We start from the raw sequence: 13,218 nt of genomic DNA on the forward strand, positions 1-13,218 counted from the left end.
GAGCTTCCCTCGCGGACATGGGGAATGTCTCCTTTCTTCTCCTTTTGTTTCCTGCTTCTTGATGGAATTCTTTGGGCGCTTCCCTCGCTGTGACCCGCTCTCCAATTTCAGCTCTCCTGATGATCTCTTTTAGCGAGAACCGCCCTTGGATGATCTTGCGCTTGGTGTTGGGTTTTGAACAGCCTTCAATCACCCGCAGTCGGATTGCATCTTCATTTGTGAAGGTGTCGAAGTGACAATATGTCACTAGACGTTACAGTCGGGTAATGAAGCTTGGCAGGGGTTCTAATGGTTCCTGCCGTGCTGCGTTGAAAGCAATGCGTGCATGATCCACGTCTTCCTTCGCGTAGAAATAAGCGAGCAGCGTCTCTCTGAGTCCCCTATATGTCTCTGTGTCTTTTGCTAGGAATGTTTTGATTAAACGTCGGCCTTCGTGACCCACCAGCTGAAGCAGTAGTCGTCGACGTCTGCTATCCCTCCATTCACCGATCGTTGTGAGGAATTCGTCCACCGACTCCAGCCACTTGGACCATTCAGGACCTAAACAGTGAGCGCTGGTCTGTGTCACTGGAGGAGATACTCTAATGCAGGGATTGGGTTTATGTGTGTCTTTCCTCATGGGCATGATGGTGTAGTATACAGTCTTCAGGTAAACGGACTTGATTTCTTGAGATCAGCTTTGTCGCCACTTGGTCGTTGGCGGTATGATCCTTTGTTCGTGGTTGTTGTGTTTGGTCGTTCGTGTTTGCTTGCACTGGTCGTGTGTGCTCATTAGGGCTTGTTCTCTTGTACTTGCCAATGCACGTTGTGGTTTCCCCTAGTCTTCACCACTGATTGTTGACTCACGGTCACTTGTGCTTGTTCACTCTTCTATCTCTTGTCTCTACGCAGTCTTGCTTTATTTACTTGTTTGTTGTGTGTGTGTCAGTCTTATTTCGTCACTTGCATCTTGTTTGTTTCCTTCTTGCACTTGCCTGTGCATGTTTCCATGTTAGGCCTCCTACCTTCGCTTATGTTTTCTGTTGACTTCAAGGATTGTATTTTCGCTTATTTTTCTTCTCGCACTTGCCTGTGCTTGTTTCTTCGTTAGGCCTCTAGGCTTTGCTTGTGTTTTCTGTTAACTTCAAGAGTTGTATTTTCTCACACTGGTTAGCAGATTCCACGACTGCCTGACTCTAACATGGCCGACACATATATTTGAATGGGGGTCTATGGCTGGCGCCTGACTCCAAGATGGCCGCCGCTCGAGACAGACTCTGCTTGTATTTACTTGAGATTTCTTCGTGTAAGTGCTGGGTTTAAAGTCTCTGATTTATTTATTTTGGCTCATTATGTGGGAGCGCAAATGCTCAGGACTCACCCCAGGCTCCTCTGGTGCTGTCGGCAGGCAGTCTCGAGTCCGGTCCTCGCTTTCTCTTTTTCGCGCTCTTTTTGAGCGTCGCGTCGGGACCCCTGCAGGCTCTCAGTTGTCGGGTCACCCTCTGGAGGCACACAGGTAAGCGGGCAATGCCTCCGCTATGCTGATCAGCCGCCGCGTGGACACGCGCGTCATGCGCCTCTTGTGCACGCTCGGCTCTTGCTCTTGCTTCGGTGCCGTGAGTGTTGACGGCTGATGTTCTGGCTCCGGCAGTCTCGGCGCCGAATTTGAATTTCGCGCTTCTTTCGCGCTCTCGCACGACGACGACTGCGGACTCGCTGGTCGGGCCGGCTGCCTCCGGCTGGGTTGCGGGACTGTGTGGGTATACTTACATCCCACCCTCGTCGCCAGTGTCGCGCTTTACCCCTGGAATAACGACACGGGAGTCGGAGCTGTACTGGATCACTGCTTCTTTATTGCCTACCAATACTTAACTGCCCCACAGACCAGACAACCCTTTCCTGTTCCTGTTTCCTGTCTAGTTGCCTGTCCTGTCTGAATACAGGGTCAGGCACTACGACACTACAGGACCCACGTCCTCTGCCTCACGACATGACAGCATGCACACACCACCACGTGCGCGGTGCACGCTCGGTGTCAGCACGGTTCTCTGCCGCAGGCAAGCTCCGAACTATAAAGTTTGCAGGGCCGTCATTGGTAGCGCTTTCGCGCGCTACCAGATTGACGGACCTGGGACCCAAAGAAGCTTGTTACAAGAATTGTTGTATCCTCGGGTGGGGCGTACGGGTGGTGCATGCAGTGCGGTTGCACTTGCACACACTGGCCAATTAGGAGGTACGCCACGGCGGCAATTTGCAGCAGTGAGTGAGCACTTTCAAACGGAAATGGGGCCGCATGCACGGCACTAGTGGCCCGTTGTGGCGGCCTTTATAATTTATTTGGGGACACTGACACTACTGTAATGTCTGTGAGTGTCCCCAAATAAATTATAAAGGCTGCCGCAACGGGCCACCAGTGCAGCACAGCTGCCGGCTGCCGCCCGCAAAATAGTGCCGCCTTAGGTAGACTGCCCCCACCGCCCCCCCTAGCTACCCCACTGCTTTGGGTAAAAGCCACACTTTTATACATTAATAAGACTATTTCATCATCATTTGTAGACACGAAACAAACAAAACAAAATTATAAAACGAATATCAGAAAAACCAAATATTACATTTAATAATATTGCACAAACCAATAATAGTCACATGAATACTTTCAGCAAAGTAAAAACCAATATTCTTACCCTTGATATCAAGTCCAACGATATTCATGATATCACAATATTTCTCAAGCGATAATATTGACCAACGATATTGTTGTGTCCATATTAAGGTGGAACACCACCATTGTTGAGGATAACTTCTGTGGTTACCTACCTCGTGCTGCTATAAGACACCTGCCCTACCCCATCTCTGACTAAATTTAGTGTCATCAGTGACACACCTACCACCCTTGTTAACGGATTAACGCCAGCCTGCTTGAAAACGTGTGTAGCGCGGAAAAGGAACATAAAGCTAATACTCATGGCATCCAGGTTGCTGCACTCATCATGCCCTGAATTCCACTTTACCTCCTGCCCTCAGTTCTGCTGCCCGCAGGGTCAGCTTTAGCGCTAGTGGCGCCTGGTGCAACAATCTTTTTTGGTGCCCCCCCACAAAGACCTCCTTCTTCACAGATACCCTCACTACCATACCCCAACCTTGCCCCTCAACTCTACATAAACCCCCTCTCTCACATGCATTTCACTTGTTTATAGTGCTGCTCATATCAGTGTAGGGTGTCAGAGCACTTTACCTCACACACACATTATACAGAGACAGTGAATCATATGTGTGAAGATCAGTCTATAGGAAATATTACATAAGACAATGAGAATTACAAGGTGTAGGAATCATGTGCTCTCCGTGCTAGTAGGCAGTACATTTCAGTGGTTGGTATGGAGAAGCCCAAACTTTGGATTTATACGTACCACAGCGGTTGAGGTTGGCTTTACAAACAAGAATGCATTACTACCCAAACTAACCCTTTTATTTTATTTTTATTTCAAATAGTTTATTGATTTTCAAAAGGAAAGAAAAGACAAGGAAATAATCAACATATCGAGGTTAGAGCAACATGTAAGGAAAACAACTTTTCTCATATATATAAAAAGAACATATATTGACTTATTTAACCTCATATTAGCACAGAGAACTAACCCCTAATAATTGATAATGAAAGAGAGAGAGAAGATGAAAAGAAAAAGAGGAAAGGAAGAAAAGAGCAGGATGCAGATACTGAAAAAATTCTATGCACTTGTGGGCACAAGAGTAACCCAATAGAGACATATGTGCTGTATAAGAACCATTAGTAGAGAGATTGTCACAAACAACAAAAGATCCAAAATGTCATTATATATAAATATAGATATAAACAGAAAAAACTGTTGGAACATAAGAAATAAATGAAAGCCATCCAATAGAGACATTTTTGTACCCGGAGGTTTGTGAGAGACAAAATAATTGTCCTAAGTACACCACATCGATTTGGATGAAGGTTTCCAAGGAGAGTTTTGTAAAGCAATGTTGTCTGCACCTATAAGGTGTGTAATCCAATTGATCCAACCTTTGTAGGATGTTTTACATGTATTTTTCCAGTTATTAAGAACCATTTTCACAGCCGAAGTTAGCAGAAGATCAAGACTTTTTAGCAACATGAGGATAATGAAGGCCTAGAGAAAAAAAATCTAAACTTCCAATCCTATTCGTTGCAGTTTGCATGCCGCTCTTTGATGACATTTAATAGGTCACTGTACTATATTCGGATTGTAAAATATGAACTGCAAGTAATAAAAGGCTCTCGGTGACAAAATCAGTAACATGCTGAAATATCCACATAAAATACAGTTCTGTGATCTGCATGGTACATGTCCTTTGCAGCCCGCAAATTAATCTCGTGCAATACTTTTCGATGAGTCAGAGCTGCCACTAGATAAAACTCCATCTCTCCCCAGCAGGAACATTAATCATCAGAGCTATCTTTACATTTTTATTGTTACCTTAGAACTGTATGACGCACAAGGAGCTTGACTGCAGCTGCTTTAAACACATAAGTAATTTCTATAACAAGGCCCCCTTGGGTCAGTGCCCGGTGCAGCTGCACCGGTCACACCGCCCTAGAGCCGGGCCTGGCTGCCCGCACGGGGTCTAATGACTTGTGTCAGCACTCTCCCTTCTGCATTTTCTTGTCGACTGATACAAGTTTGATATCTGAATCTCGTTTGGTGTTGGAGCATCCTGCAGAACAGAGAGAAGCAGACAGAGCAGGTGAGGGGGTCAAAAGCGAATAACCCTTGGCGGCTTTTCATAAAATTGATGCCTTTTATCTGGCAGGTGCAAAGAGGGATTTGACCGGTTTCAGTGAGATTGGAAGATTAAGAAGGCTTCAGTACATGTTCCTGCTAGCGGGCTTGTTTCACAAACACTTGTATAGTGGCATTGCCTTTCATTTTGAATTGTTTTCATTAGAGACAGGGGTCATAGCTTGATAAGAGAGGCTCATGTCCAAACACTCTTTCCTAGGAAAACACAGCTTTATTTAAATGGAAATATCGCCCTACAGCTCAGCACAATCCAACAGATATTGCAAATGTGTTCAGCATGAATGGAATACTTTCGTCTGCCCTGAACTCGCATGTTTGATGTAATGATCCCTGAATATGGATGCAGATCCTGGGTAAGTGTTTCTCTTTGGGGCATTATAAAAAATATCTATTTGCTTCTTGTTTAATAAAGTTCAAAAGAGACAGGTCAGATTATCAATACAATCACTTCAACAGTCTGCTTTTTTTTCATTTACAGCAGAGGTTAGCAGAGACAACAGCAAGACACCCTATGAAAAAGCCCACACTTCCTTTCTCGTTTGTTAATATCTTGTTGTGAAGCCTATCCATGGATTGGGGCATACACGCACCCAAAGGTCAAATTCTAGATTTGTTATTAGCAGTTGCATCTCAGCAGATCACGAGGAACTGGAAAGACATGACCAAGATATCTTTCCAGCTATGGTAGTATGCAGTCTGACATAATCATAGATTGGATACCGCATATGTTTACCCTAGGTCTCTTGCTGTAAAACATCTACATTCATGGTCTCCTATCACAAGGTTCCAAGACGACAATGCAAGTCACACCTTTACTCCTACACCTGCCCAACAAGAAGTTTCCCAGCCTCCCTGACTTCTCAGTTACTGATACCAATATTGTTTTAATTTGTTTGCTTTTACTACCTTGATAATTTATGTCCATATTGTCTTCTTATTCAGATCAGTCTTTTTTTGATCCAGACTATGTATTACGCCTCATTTTATAATGTTTATGTTGTCTGTTGCATGCCATTGTTCTATGTACTTATGTTTTAATATTTCTTCAATAAACACACTTATTAACTGTAAAAGCACACACTTAACACGCCTATAAAGTCACACTCCTACTGACCAAAAGGGGGTACAAAATTGGAAGCCCTCAGAGAGCTGCATCAAACATCCACCTTCAGTGTCCCACTCATAGATTGTTGGCAGGCAGAGGAAAGAGGACATTTAAATGCTGTAGGGGATTACGGTGCGGATTGATCGATCGGGTATCAGCAAATACATCACAGAGCAGGGTCTGAAATGAGGTGTCCATGGAAGGGTCGAAGCCATCTGCCTGGAGCAAGGAGGGACGCTCCTCGCCCCTTTGTGATGCAGCAAATCCCCATCCTCCGTATGGCCTCCTCTGCAACAGATTGTCCTTCTGACCACGCAGATGGAGTTAGCAGGTTGCACCACTTGAAAAGGCTGTGCACTCTCTCATTCCACCCGAGACACTATCAGCAGTAACAGGGCATGTGATATCCCAAAATCCCCTCTGGGGCTCTACAGCATCCGGAGTTCGCCCTACAATCCTTTAGTGACATAGTAGAACCTCGCCCCCACACTGCATCTATGCTGGAGAGACGATTGGGCCCTGTAGGAAATGGGGTCCCTGGCCGACCAGAGCTTGCGCCAGAGTCAGTCAGAGACCACCACTCCCCCGTCAGGGCCAGGGGGTCACCCATCCAGACAACCCCTACTCGCCCTCTAGGTAACGTGGCACGAGCAGCCAGGCCTACCTCGGAGGTCATGTGTAAAGCATTTGCGCACGCACCCCCAGCAACAACCTCCCGGGCCCCCCCACAAAAGGAACTCCACACCAGGTATATATGAAAATAGTCTTTGTATTAAAAAGGACACATAGGAACACATACTTTACAGGGTGCCAGAGGCACGGGCAGGATTTACAAGGGAAAATATACAGGACAGGGCCATGGGACCACTGCCAGGAATATGCACATGATGGAGTTGGCATTTAGAACATATAACAACTGGGAGCTTCCTCGAACTAGGACTAGAACACATAATCACCAGGAGCTTAGCATTAGAATACGTCACGCCCCAGGGTTTCATAGGACTAGCAATAGAACTCACTCTAACCAGTATCAACATACATGAGGCAAGGTTATACAGGAGGGAAGGAAGGGCAAGGTACATGACACCACAGACGTACCTGTAGGAAGGAAACACAGAATAACTCTCAAGGAGCACAGTTAACATTTAGCTAGTACTTTCAACAGGCCAACTGGCCTTCGGGGGCTAGGACGCCCAAAGTCTCAATGTCAGGGTACGCTGCAGGTAGCCTACACTAAACCTAAACGTGGCAGCTGCCCACGAAGTGCTGGGCAGCCGTAGATGATGGGGGCATCACGCTGGAGCTTCGCAGGCTCGGAAACAAAGATGCTGGGCTGAGCCTCGCAGGCTCGAGGGCAAGGGACACGTGGTGGAGCCCCTCGGGGCTCGGGGGTTAATAGGCAGATGGAGCCTCCTCGGGGCTCGGGGGTTAATATGCAGATGGAGCCTCCCGGGGCTCGGGGGTTAATATGCAGATGGAGTCTCCCGGGGCTCGTGGGTTAATATGCAGATGGAGCCTCCTCGGGGCTCGGGGGTTAATATGCAGATGGAGCCTCCTCGGGGCTCGGGGGTTAATATGCAGATGGAGCCTCCCGGGGCTCGGGGGTTAATATGCAGATGGAGCCTCCCGGGGCTCAGGGGTTAATATGCAGATGGAGCCTCCTCGGGGCTCGGGGGTTAATATGCAGATGGAGCCTCCTCGGGGCTCAGGGACGATGGGGCCACTGGGGGAGCCTCACGGGGCTCGAGAAGGTAGGGCATCGTTGGAGTCCTTCCCGGACTCGTGGATAACAGGGGAGGGGGCCCTTGGGGGCCTCGCAGGCACCCGGCACTCAGCCGGGCAGAGGAGCGACCCGGAGCCCGCCCGCACTCACCGATTGCACTGGGCGGCGGCTCCTCATGGCGTCCACTCCTTCCGGCTGCTACTCGGTGTGTCGGTGGTGGGGCTCTCTCCTCGGGGGGAGCCTCGCCGTAGGTCACGCTCCCATCTCGGCAGACCGGCGGCAGAGCTCCCCGGCCATCCGAGGGCGCGTGGGGAAGCCCAGAGAGTCGGGTAAATCCCTGCGCGGCCCAGCGGTGACGTCACAGGGGTCCCGGCGGCCAGGACCAATGAGCGCACGGCAATGCTCTCTCCGGGGCCGCCAATGGCAGCGCGGCCCTGGGGAGGAAGGCGGGTGCAGCGCCTCACAAGCTAACTCCGGGCTGCGGCGGTGACGATCTCAGGCAATGCCGGGTGGGCACCGGTTAGTTGAAAAAGGGGTCCATAAGTCGAGGTGGCCACTCGATGGGACAGGGCAGAATCCCTGGGCAAGATATGCCCCGGTCAGGGGGTGTTCACGATCGACAAGCAGCGGTGAGGACAGCTGCGAGGGGGGGAAATAAAGCACTTCCCAAACGCTAGGCAGAAAGTAGCAGGAAATACAGCGCTTCCAGGCGCTAGGGTATCAGCAAGCAGCAGAGTCTTGGTAGGGTCCAGGACAGCAGTAGTTCAGGAGCAGGGCATGGCTCAGGGGGGCAAGCCAACCCTGAGCCCACGCAGCAGCACGCCCCTGGCAGGGTTCCAGTCAGGACAAACCGGAAGAAGAAGAGAGAGAAGAGGGCCCACCCTCCTTTTATACATGAGCTTCCTTTGTCTAAAAAGGGGCAGGCAGGGTGAGAACCAGCTAGAACTGGTTATAAGGAATTTCTTGTTACTGGCCAGGCTAGGGACACCGGATGCACCCCAGGGGGGTGGAGCCAGCATGGTGGGGGAAGGCCCAGCCGGCTTCAGCCAATCATGCGCCAGCACACCTACTGCACACACGCACCAAGGTCTAGAAGTGGCACTTCCCTTCTAGTCACACCCATGCCGCATACATCATCTTGTAGCATTCAATCTCACGAGCGCGCACATACCAGACTCGACCCTGTACCCCCCACGCACCAGGAACTATCAGGGACACACCCATTCCCCATGCATTCCTATGGGAGGGCAGGCTTCTCTCATCCACATGCACTCAGAGTGGGAATCACCACCCCCAGGTCACATATAACAGGCAAAACTTCAGGGGCGGACCTGCCAGAAGGGCCCAGTCCAACACGGCCCCCTTCCAGCCAAAACGCAGGGTAGGCCAATCACCACCGTGATGGACTTCCCTGCTTTGGGCGGAAAAAAAACATGGACGCGGGCCCGCACTGCCGGGACACCCTCCAGTTCTACGCCACGTTGATCTCATCGACACACACAGACTTAAAAATAAAAAATAAAAATAAAAATGTACACAAAAAAAAATAAAAAACATAGGCCCAACCAGGCTACCCCACTGGTACTCCTTAGTTGACCACGGCTAGGACCAGGCCCTAGGCCACCCAGATACCACTGGTCTATACCAACCCGGAGTGGGGGGTGGTAACCCCTGGCCCACGACAGCCATTCTCCACTCCCTTTCTTCGTGTAGTACCACTTTACCATTTTCTCTTCCACCCAGGGTCCGCACCCTCAGGCTGGCCAGAGGTCACGGGCAAGAATGCCCCACCCTACCTCTACTTCTGAAGTTCCGCGCTCTCCCAGGAGAAGCACCCTCAGAACACAATCTCCTACCAGTTTCAGAACTTCCTCCCTCCACTGGTCTACCACCTGGGAACTAAGTTCACCGGATGCCCAGGAGTCAGACTCCCTCTGACCCCCGTCCAGTTCCGCACCTAACATCCATTCAGCAAGATGAGCCGCGGCAGCGCCAGCAGCCCCAGTGTTCAGCTCTCCCCAAGGCAAGCCGCGGCAGCGCCAGCAGGTCTTCCTTGTCCGGGATACAACTTAACATACATTCCACAAGATGAGCCGCGGCAGCGCCAGCAGGTCTCAGTGTTCAGCTCTCCCCAAGGCAAGCCGCGGCAGCGCCAGCAGGTCTTCCTTGTCCGGGATACAACTTAACACATGTTCAACAAAATGAGCCGCGGCAGCGCCAGCAGGTCTCAGTGTTCAGCTCTCCCCAAGGCAAGCCGCGGCCGAGCCAGCAGGTCTTCCTTGTCCGGGATACAACTTAACATACATTCAACAAAATGAGCCGCGGCAGTGCCAGCAGGTCTCAGTGTTCAGCCCTCCCCAAGGCAAGCCGCGGCCGAGCCAGCAGGTCTTCCTTGTCCGGGATACAACTTCACACACATTCAACAAGGGGAACACCTGACGCATAAAACACATTCAGCGGTGTACGGAACACATGATGCATCAAACACATTCAGCGGGGTAGGTAGGACACCTGACGCAAAGAACACATTCAGCGGTGTACGGAACACATGATGCATTAAACACATTCAGCTGGGTAAGGAAGGACACAATTACCATTGATTCAGCAAGCTCCCCATCCCAGAGAACTTACACTCCGTTATTCAGCACAACTCGACATTTATCCACACACGTTCAACACACTTACGCTGCCACCACTGGATCCCACCCTTCTGGTGAATCCAGAAACACAAGGCCCTCAGGGGGATGATCCACCCTCCCGAGCTAGGGCCCTCTAACTCACAGGGTACAAGAACCACATTTTCCACAGAACCGACATTTCTAGCAATCTTTAAAATTTTCAACGGAACAGATATTTCTAGCAACTTTAAAACTTTCCACAGAACAGACATGTCTATCAATCTTTAAAAATTTCAATAGACCAGATATTTCTAGCAACTCTTAAAAACAATACTCTCTTCTCTTTGTGACCATTTTAAAATGCAGGGTTTTGGGGTGAGGCCCGTTATCGCTGTGGTACTGCGCAAACACAAGTCCGGATCCCACCGCTAGCCGCCAATGTAGGAAATGGGGTACCCGGCCGACCAGAGCTTGCGCCAGAGTCAGTCAGAGACCACCACTCCCCCGTCAGGGCCAGGGGGTCACCCATCCAGACAACCCCTACTCGCCCTCTAGGTAACGTGGCGCGAGCAGCCAGGCCTACCTCGGAGGTCATGTGTAAAGCATTTGCGCACGCACCCCCAGCAACAACCTCCCGGGCCCCCCCACAAAAGGAACTCCACACCAGGTATATATGAAAATAGTCTTGGTATTAAAAAGGACACATAGGAACACATACTTTACAGGGTGCCAGAGGCACGGGCAGGATTTACAAGGGAAAATATACAGGACAGGGCCATGGGACCACTGCCAGGAATATGCACATGATGGAGTTGGCATTTAGAACATATAACAACTGGGAGCTTCCTCGAACTAGGACTAGAACACATAATCACCAGGAGCTTAGCATTAGAATACGTCACGCCCCGGGGTTTCATAGGACTAGCAATAGAACTCACTCTAACCAGTATCAACATACATGAGGCAAGGTTATACAGGAGGGAAGGAAGGGCAAGGTACATGACACCACAGATGTACCTGTAGGAAGGAAACACAGAATAACTCTCAAGGAGCACAGTTAACATTTAGCTAGTACTTTCAACAGGCCAACTGGCCTTCGGGGGCTAGGACGCCCAAAGTCTCAATGTCAGGGTACGCTGCAGGTAGCCTACACTAAACCTAAACGTGGCAGCGACCCGCGAAGTGCTGGGCAGCCGTAGATGATGGGGGCATCACGTTGGAGCTTCGCAGGCTTGGAAACAAAGATGCTGGGCTGAGCCTCGCAGGCTCGAGGGCAAGGGACACGTGGTGGAGCCCCTCGGGGCTCGGGGGTTAATAAGCAGATGGAGCCTCCTCGGGGCTCGGGGGTTAATATGCAGATGGAGCCTCCCGGGGCTCGGGGGTTAATATGCAGATGGAGCCTCCCGGGGCTCGGGGGTTAATATGCAGATGGAGCCTCCTCGGGGCTCGGGGGTTAATATGCAGATGGAGCCTCCTCGGGGCTCGGGGGTTAATATGCAGATGGAGCCTCCCGGGGCTCGGGGGTTAATATGCAGATGGAGCCTCCCGGGGCTCGGGGGTTAATATGCAGATGGAGCCTCTTCGGGGCTCGGGGGTTTATATGCAGATGGAGCCTCCTCGGGACTCAGGGACGATGGGGCCACTGGGGGAGCCTCACGGGGCTCGAGAAGGTAGGGCATCGTTGGAGTCCTTCCCGGACTCGTGGATAACAGGGGAGGGGGCCCTTGGGGGCCTCGCAGGCACCCGGCACTCAGCCGGGCAGAGGAGCGACCCGGAGCCCGCCCACACTCACCAATTGCACTGGGCGGCGGCTCCTCATGGCGTCCACTCCTTCCGGCTGCTACTCAGTGTGTCGGTGGTGGGGCTCTCTCCTCGGGGGGAGCCTCGCCGTAGGACACGCTCCCATCTCGGCAGACCGGCGGCAGAGCTCCCTGGCCATCCGAGGGCGCGTGGGGAAGCCCAGAGAATCGGGTCAATCCCTGCGCGGCCCAGCGGTGACATCACAGGGGTCCTGGCGGCCAGGACCAATGAGCGCACGGCAATGCTCTCTCCGGGGCCGCCAATGGCAGCGCGGCCCTGGGGAGGAAGGCGGGTGCAGCGCCTCACAAGCTAACTCCGGGCTGCGGCGGTGACGATCTCAGGCAATGCCGGGTGGGCACCGGTTAGTTGAAAAAGGGGTCCATAAGTCGAGGTGGCCACTCGATGGGACAGGGCAGAATCCCTGGGCAAGATATGCCCCGGTCAGGGGGTGTTCACGATCGGCAAGCAGCGGTGAGGACAGCTGCGAGGGGGGGAAATAAAGCGCTTCCCAAGCGCTAGGCAGAAAGTAGCAGGAAATACAGCGCTTCCAGGCGCTAGGGTATCAGCAAGCAGCAGAGTCTTGGTAGGGTCCAGGACAGCAGTAGTTCAGGAGCAGGGCAGGGCTCAGGGGGGCAAGCCAACCCTGAGCCCACGCAGCAGCACGCCCCTGGCAGGGTTCCAGTCAGGACAAACAGGAAGAAGAAGAGAGTGAAGAGGGCCCACCCTCCTTTTATACATGAGCTTCCTTTGTCTAAAAAGGGGCAGGCAGGGTGAGAACCAGCTAGAACTGGTTATAAGGAATTTCTTGTTACTGGCCAGGCTAGGGACACCGGACGCACCCCAGGGGGGTGGAGCCAGCATGGTGGGGGAAGGCCCAGCCGGCTTCAGCCAATCATGCGCCAGCACACCTACTGCACACACGCACCAAGGTCTAGAAGTGGCACTTCCCTTCTAGTCACACCCATGCCGCATACATCATCTTGTAGCATTCTATCTCACGAGCGCGCACATACCAGACTCGACCCTGTACCCCCCACGCACCAGGAACTATCAGGGACACACCCATTCCCCATGCATTCCTATGGGAGGGTAAGCTTCTCTCATCCACATGCACTCAGAGTGGGAATCACCATCCCCAGGTCACATATAACACGCAAAACTTCAGGGGCGGACCTGCCAGAAGGGCCCAGT

This window comes from Lissotriton helveticus, chromosome 5_1 (assembly GCF_964261635.1).
Source record: "Lissotriton helveticus chromosome 5_1, aLisHel1.1, whole genome shotgun sequence".
NCBI lineage: Eukaryota > Metazoa > Chordata > Amphibia > Caudata > Salamandridae > Lissotriton > Lissotriton helveticus.